At 39.3% G+C, this 8,186-nt stretch overlaps 1 pseudogene; it reads right to left on the reverse strand.

Annotated features, from left to right (window-relative positions):
- Window positions 1-6,748: 6,748 nt before the first annotated feature.
- LOC114044087 lies at window positions 6,749-7,729 on the reverse strand (annotated as a pseudogene).
- Window positions 7,730-8,186: the final 457 nt, after the last annotated feature.

An 8,186-nucleotide genomic window follows, 5' to 3' on the forward strand; every position in this document is an offset into this window, starting at 1 on the left:
GCACCTACCTCCTAGGGTTGTCATGAGGATAAAATGAGAATAATTATAAAACACTTAGCACAGCGCCTGACACATAGTAAGCACTATGTTATTGTCATTGTTCAGTCATGTCCAAACATGTATGAACCCATCTGGGGTTTTCCCAGCAGAGATACTGGAGTGGTTTGTCATTTCCTTCTCCAGCTCATTTTACAGATGAGGAAACTGAGGCAAAAGGGTTAAGTGACTTGCTCAGGGTCACACAGATAGTGAATGTTATGTGAGCTTAGGTCCTCCTGACTCCAGGGCTAGTCCTCTATCTGCTGCACCACCTAGCTACCCCCTCTCCTTTTTTTGTTTTTGTTTTTGGTTTTTTTTTATCAGACATCTCAGAAGACCTGCATTCGAGTCTTAGCTCTTGGGCAAGTTCTTTCATGGGATCATAGATTTAGAATGGAAGAGACCTTCCAAGGCATCTAGTCTCCTCATTTTACACATAATGAAACTGATGCTTAGAAAAGTTGAATGATTTTCCCAAAGTCACATAATTAGTAAATGTCAGAGCCAAGGTTTTAACCCAAGCTCTCTGACTACATAGCCAATGCTCACTGAACAGTATCAGTTCTGGAAAAGGGAAAGTTGGATTAGACAGTTCAGTTCTGGTCACCATATTTTTGAAAAGTATCCAAAGGAGGGTAACCAGGATGGCAGCAGGTTTCAACATTATGCTGAGAGAGGGTTAATTAAAGGAATTGAGTATTTTAGACTTAAGGATTCAGGGGGAAGCAAGATGCCTGTCTTCAAATATCTGTAGAGTTATAACATGTAAGAGGAATTACCTTTGTACTTGGCCCCAGAGGGCAAAACTAGGAACAATGGGTGAAAGTTGTTGTGGGGAAGCAGATTTAGGTTTTATATAAGAAAAGAAAAATCACCAACAGTCACAGCCTTCCCCAAAGGGGGTGGACTGCCTCAAGAGGCAATGAGTTTCTGCTCTTCAGAGTTCTTGGACTGAACGCTTGATGAGGATTTGTGGGGGCTGCTTCAGAAGAGCTGGTTAGTCGAGTACAGGTTAGAAGAGGTGGCCTCTAACATTTCTTCCAGCTCTGAGATTCTGTAGTTGATTCTGTTTCTCAGTCTCTGCTAAGATACATGAATATACATCAATGTGATGGGTGCAGCAGGTGGGGGGGTGGGAGTGGAGAAGAGAATAAAACCTGCATACACATGCATGGAATATAATTATTCAGGGGCTCTGACCTAACCTTTCTTGACATCTCCCATTACTTACCTGTTGTTATTAAGTCGTTTCAGTCATGTCTGACTCTTTGGGGCTTCATTTGGGATTTTCTTGGCAGATACTGAAGTGGTTTGCCATTTCCTTTAGCTCATTTTACAGATGAGGAAACTGAGGCAAACAGAATTAAATTACTTGCCCAGGGTCACACAAGTAGTAAGGCTGTAATAATAAGGCCAGATATGAATTCAGGAAGATGAGTCTTCCTGGCTCCAGCTAACTGTCCATTACTTACCTATATATATACCCCATATTCCAGACAACTTGAACTCTAGACTAGTCTTAGGAAAAACCCAGAGCTTTCTTGCTTCCATATCTTACCCCACCCTCTTCTTTAAACCTGGAATGTTCTTGGTGATGTAGCGGTGTGTCACTTGCCCAATGTCCCAGATGCAGTAAATAACATACTTAGGATTTTAATCCAGGTTATAGGACAGTAGGTCAGAGAATCATAGCTAGAGAGCTGGAATGAGCCACAATATCATGGATCTAGAGCTGGAAGGGGCCTCAGAGACCGCCGAATTCAAAACATACATTTTGGAGGTGAAAACAATGAGGCAATTTCTCCAAGGTCACTCAGGGAATAGGTATCCAAGGTGGGATTCAAACCCAGGTCCTACAACTCTAAAGTCAGTGCCCTTTTCACTCATACTAAAAGCTGTCCTCAGAGGCCATCTAGTTTAACCCACTCATTGTACAAATTTGTAAACCAAGGCCCAGGATGGTTAGCTTAAAACTACATTGAGAGTTTGGGAATACTATGTGTTCCAAACATATACACATATGTTACAGCTAAGGGGGCACAGTGCATAGAACCCTGGGCCTGGGAAGACCTCAGTTCTAACACAGCCTTAGCCTTACTAGCTGTGTGACCCTGGGCAAGCCTCTTAACTTCTGTGTGACTCAGGTTCCTAGTCTGTAAAATGGGGAATAATAGCAACTAGGGCAGCTAGGTGGAAGAGTGGATAGAGCCTAGAGTCAGGAAGACTCATCTTCTTGAGTTCAAATCTGGCTCAGACATGTACTAACTGTGTGACCCTGGGCAAGTCACTTAACCCCATTGGCCTCAGTTTCCTCATCCATTAAATGATCTGGAGAAGGAAATGGCAAACCACTCCAGTATCTCTGCCAAGAAAACCCCAAATGGGGTCACAAAGAGTTGGACATTTCAGTCATGAAATGACTGAACAGCAATAGCAACTACTTTCCAGTTGTTATCTTGTCAAATGAGATAGTACTATAAAGTGCTTTGAAATCCTTAAAGTGCTGTATAAATCTAACTATCATTATTACATATATACATATATATACCATATATTCCATTTATATATCTACACATATGTAATATATATATGTGTGCATATGTATGTTTATCCATAAAGCACTGTACAAATGTGAGCTATTATAATTATTCAGGAAGCCTGGGACTACCGGGAGTTGTAACTTGGAACCCACACCATTTTCTCTCAATGAGCTTAATTAACCATAGCTATAAATATTGCCCAGACAGCACTGGCTTTGATGTGGGTTCCTAAAAGGACAGCTTTCTGCTAATTTTGCAGTTAACATGGGTAAAGGAGCACTTTATGACCTTTCCATCTGAGGGTCCAGAATATAAATCAGTAGCGCTGGCCTGGGCACTGACTTCTGTCCAGCAGGCTGGGCAGTAGGTCCATTTCCTGCAGGCTTGGCCCTTGGCCTGGCATGCTTACACACTGCACTGTGACAAGAGAACAATGGAGCTATGGATCTTCTGGAGGGGGTGGGACTGCCCCTTTCCAGCTGACTAACTGCGATAGTCCTGATTCAGAGCTAACCACCAAAAAGGATGCACCTCTCGCTTGTCTCTAGGCTGAGAGCTAGGGCTCCTTGTGGTCTGTCATAATGCCATAAGCAAGGCTGAGTTCACTGATCGGTGGTTTCAGTCGCTGTAGTCTCTGTGGCAGACAGGATATGATCTGTCCAAAGTATGATTTGGTAGCTGCTGGTCATCTACATTAGATGAGAGATATGGATGGATAATTCAACCTTGGCCTTTTCCACTGAGTGAATATGACCTCCATGTAATACTCATGGGAATGATGATGCATTATACCATTAGCAAGGCCAGCAAAAGGACCATCTTTTGTGGGTAAAACTAAGCAGTATGTAAAGGGGAGGAGGCAGTACAGCAACATAAAATCTTGACTTCTATGAGGGAGGGGAAAAACGTCTTAAATCTAGGACTTTTAGAGCTTTGCTGTACAATCTATGGAAAATCTCTTCCTCCCTGGACCTCAGTTTCCTCATCTGGAAAAGGGAAAGTTGGATTAGACAGATAAGGTCCCATCCACGTTATCCCATTCGTTTGCTCCTTTTTCTTTGTGTTGGGGCGCCTCCCCTGAGCCCTGCCTCCTCTTCAGGTCAGATAGTTTATAAGACCTTTCCATCTCTTCCCTTTCCATCTTTTCCCTTGTGAGCATGACCAGAGGGGTGGTGGTGGTGAAACAGAGACAGAGAGTTACTTTTTCTTAAGGAAAAAAAAAAATGTTCGTTTCACTGGTACTTCACTCCAATCCAATATTTAGCACCCACGTGTTTCTCTCATGGCAGTGAGAAATCTCATCACTGAGAATTTCACAAGTTATATTTTAGCAAAAAGACTCAGCGCTTACATCTTCCTCATTTCCTTCAATTGTCTTCCTTTCATATCTATTTTGTCTTCAAATAACCTTTCCCAGTCTGCATTTACACGGAGTTGTTAACATTGACCGTTTTGGCTTCACTGAACAGTTCGTTTTTCTTATTAAATTCAACAGTTAGTGTGGCTTTTACTCTCATTTTAGCACCCCCTGAGCTGGTGATCTTCTTACTCACTAAATTCACCAACCATCCTGCCTTTCTTTCTTTGTAATTTTCCCTAATGACAATATTTCTTTTTAGCTTCCTCCATGCTCTATATACCTGAAAAAAATCTTCCCTGAATTATACTTTATCTTATGAAAAGAGATCTCTTCTTTCCCTCATCTACCATCTGCTGCCTCTGATTATGGTCCCTTGGCTTCCACCGTCATCCCTTCACCTTCCACTCTTTTCTCCACTATTTGAAATTTGATTTCTCAGATGATAGCCATATCTAGGGCAGGATTGGGGACAGGGTAGAGGAAAGGGAAAAAAAAGAAAAGAAATTTACATGATAACTTTATTATATATTTAAAAAGAATAGCAAGTAGTAGATACTAAATTTGCAGTTTCATGTGCAGTCATCTTTTTATTATACTGTGTTATGGAAATGCTTGTTTTATACCATAGATTAAAAATACAATAAAGGGGAAAAAAAGAAATTTGATTTCTCATTCTGCTATTCTATCAAATCTTCTCTCTCCAGGTTTGCAAATGATCTGTTAACTGCTCAGTCCAATGAGTTTATCTCAGTCCTCAGTGGAATTAGTATTTCTGTAGCTTTTGATGCTGAAGTTACAACGAAGCTAGACTCCCTCTGGATCCCTGACCTTGCTTTCTCTCTTCTCCTACTTGTCCAACTGCTGCTTCGTCTTTTCCTTTTCTGGATAGATCTGGAGCTGGAAGGGACCTCGGAGGACATCTATTCCAACCCCTTCATTTTACAGGTGAGGAAACTGAGTCCCAAGAGGTTAAATCTTTGGGAAGAGTGGCCACAGAGTACACCTAGATAGCTAGGTGGCAAAGTAAGTCCAATATTGGTTCTGGAGTCAGGACGATCTGAATTCAAATCCTATCTTTTGTTCTAAAAATATGTAAAATTAGTTAGTTGTTCTTTATATATTTGATAGGATTCTCTTGTAAATCTATCTGGTCTTAAGTTTTTTTTTGCTTTGGAAACTCACTTATCTCTTTTCCCAAGATGAGATTTTTTAAATTCTCTATATCTTTTTCTGTTAATCTGAGTATTTCATATTTCTGTAGATATTTATATTTTTTGTTAGTTGTCAGCTTTTTCATCATATAATTGGGCAAAATAGTTTCTAATAATTTCCTTTCTTCATTTGTTGTGAATTCTACTTTCTTGTTTTTTATTTTAATAATTTGAAGTTTACTCTTATTTTTGGATAAAATTAGCTAATGACTTATCTATTTCATTAGTTTAAAAAAAAACTTCAGATTTTTCTTTTATTTAGCAATTCTATGGGATAATTGTTTATTTCTTCCTCGATTTTCTGAATTTTTATGTATTGAGGGCCTAGCCAGTGGAGCATCATCCTCTGCACATGTGCAGTGTGCTTTGCCTACTACTAGCCCACCTGGAAGAAGCTGGGGAGCCTGAAAGACATTTTATTTAATTTATTTAATATGTTATTTTTTAATTTACTTAATTATGTGTAATAGAAGGTCTTTGCTCCCCAGTGTTGAGTATGCATTCTATGACCAGTCTGCTCATCATATGAAGACTGTTGATTGACTGCTAAACTGGAAGAGAAATGCATTCCAAAGGCACAAACCAGCCAAAGCTAGTTTGTTGCTTTCACTTTCCCCCTGCCTGGCTGTGTTTGGGAAGTACCCAATTTATTGTTCTGTCCTTTATTTTATTGATGAAATTATTTAAGGATGTAGATTTTCCCCTCAAGACTACTTAGTTTTTCCTTTAAGCATTTAGATGCTATGCTATTTATTATATGTGTCAGATAGCAACATTATTTCATTATATATAGTGCTTATAAGCATAATGTAATTTCCTTGCTTATCTTTTTTAACCTTGTCTATTTTTATTGTTGATTTATCTGATATCATTATTGCCATCTACCTTTGCTTTTTAAATTTTTGCTTGAGGCATAATAAATTTTGTTTTTATCACTCATTTTCAATCTGTGTGAATCTCTGTGTTCCTAATATTGTTGGATTCTGCTTTCTGGTCCATTCCACTACCCTTCTCTGTTTTATGGCTGAGTTTATCTTTCTCATTCATGGTTATGATCAATTATTGTGTTTTTCCTCAATAATAGTCTACAATGCCATTTCCTTTTTTTCTATGTATAGTGACCTCTTGTGTCATTAAGACATATTAAATTGAAATATCTGTAAAATTATATGTTACAGTCATAAAACTTAACTTATCATTAATAATGGGCATTACAATACCCTTGAGAAGGGTCATTTGCCATTTGGGAGACAGTACTGAGTTCTTTAACAAAATAAAATGATCTGATTTATACAAAACAGGTGAATAAATAATAACTACAATTGTTTCTCATGCAAAATGGCAACAGGTATAATAACTCTACTGCTTGCTTTTGATTATTATGAATACCTTAATTTAATTTGTTATCATGAAAACATCATGAAGAATAATTGTATATAAAATAACAACCAAAGCTGAATGGAAAGAAGATATTGATAGTTTTCAACAGTACAGAGAAAAGAGATAAGTTGTCATCACTCAATGATCTCACTTAATCCACAACATTTTAGGCAGAAAGGAAAAGTTGATCTCAACTTCTTTATTCAGTCTGAGGGCTCTCAAATATCAGCCATCTCCATTATGTAGACTTTAGGCACCAAGCCAATGGTTCCCTTCATTTCTCCTATCCACCAGCCAAATCTATTGTGGTCCTTGCTGAGAATGTAGATAACATCATCATGTTTAAATGACAACTCAGCAAGAACAGCCCCTGTGCACTACTCCTTAAAAATTAACATGCTCAGTGCTTTTATCTCCTGAAGTATGAGTTAACATCTTGACTCATTTACCTTTGTTTCTTCATTTTTCCAGCAGCACTTTCATCATCTTCTTCTGGAAGTACTTCATACATTTCATCATCCTTTAGTTTGCCATTTGTCAGTGAACTCTTGATTGGGAGAGCGTGATCAACATCATCATATAATTCTCCTATTTTGTCATCATCCTCAGGAATAAAATCAGTTTCATTATCTCGTAACAAACATTCCAGCTAGTGTAGCTATTCCTCAGCATGTAAGGGAGTGGCTGCTATAAATGGGTAGATCTTTTTATCAGGAGCTGAGATTTTAAAACACTGATGTTTCTTTGCATCCTTCCAAATGGTATTATTCATTCTGCCACATCTATATGTGTCTGCATCTATAGCAAATTCACCCTACTATTGTTTGTCTTTGTCACTCCCATGATAATAGAAAACTTGCTGAGAGCACTAGGCTACTGCCATTCACATCCCAGAAAACTGTAATCTTGTTTTTCAAGGTAGCCAGCCTTTAAAACAAATGCAAGGTCCTGCGCTGCACTGGAGGAAACTGGCTTCAGCTACCTCATCGCCTTGTCCCTTTCACAGCAGTCTGATGTTCTAAAGAGCGTACTTGGAGTCCCTGGGATAAGGGTCCTCGTATTCCTCCCCATCTTTACAATGACATCGCCTTACACTTCTGGAGAATAGAAAGTTTACATCTTTTATTTTCTTAATTAGGAATTCTCTCTTTTCCTTTCCTTTCTTGGATAGTTTCCCCTCTCAGTGTGTCTGCCACAAATAGTGGAAGTGGATTTCATGGGTTGTCAGGACAGCCTGATAGTAGGAGCTGAGCAAATAGATCTGACACCTGCCTGGGAGTGTGAGTGCACTGGGGAAGGTAGGGGGGATACTTCCCAACAAGGAAAGGCCTTGATGCCAGCGCCAGGCTTCGGACTTGCCATAGGTTTGGCCTGGCCCTACCCAAGCCCCTTCTTTTGTATAATGTATTCTTTTTTTGTCCCCCCCACCACTACTCTCTTTATAACAAAAAAAGGTGGTAGGGAGAAAAAGGAATGTGATCAACACTTTGTTGTTCAATGGTGTCCAACTCTTCATGACCCTATATGGGGTTTTCTTGGCAAAGATACTGGAGTGGTTTGCCATTTCCTTCTCCAGTTCATTTTACTGATGAGGAAACTGAGGCAAAAACAGGGCTAAGTGATTTGCCCAGAGTCACAACAGCTAGCCAGTGTCTG

The sequence above is a fragment of the Vombatus ursinus genome, unplaced genomic scaffold (assembly GCF_900497805.2).
Source record: "Vombatus ursinus unplaced genomic scaffold, bare-nosed wombat genome assembly UNPS02014772.1, whole genome shotgun sequence".
Classification (NCBI taxonomy): Eukaryota; Metazoa; Chordata; class Mammalia; order Diprotodontia; family Vombatidae; genus Vombatus; species Vombatus ursinus.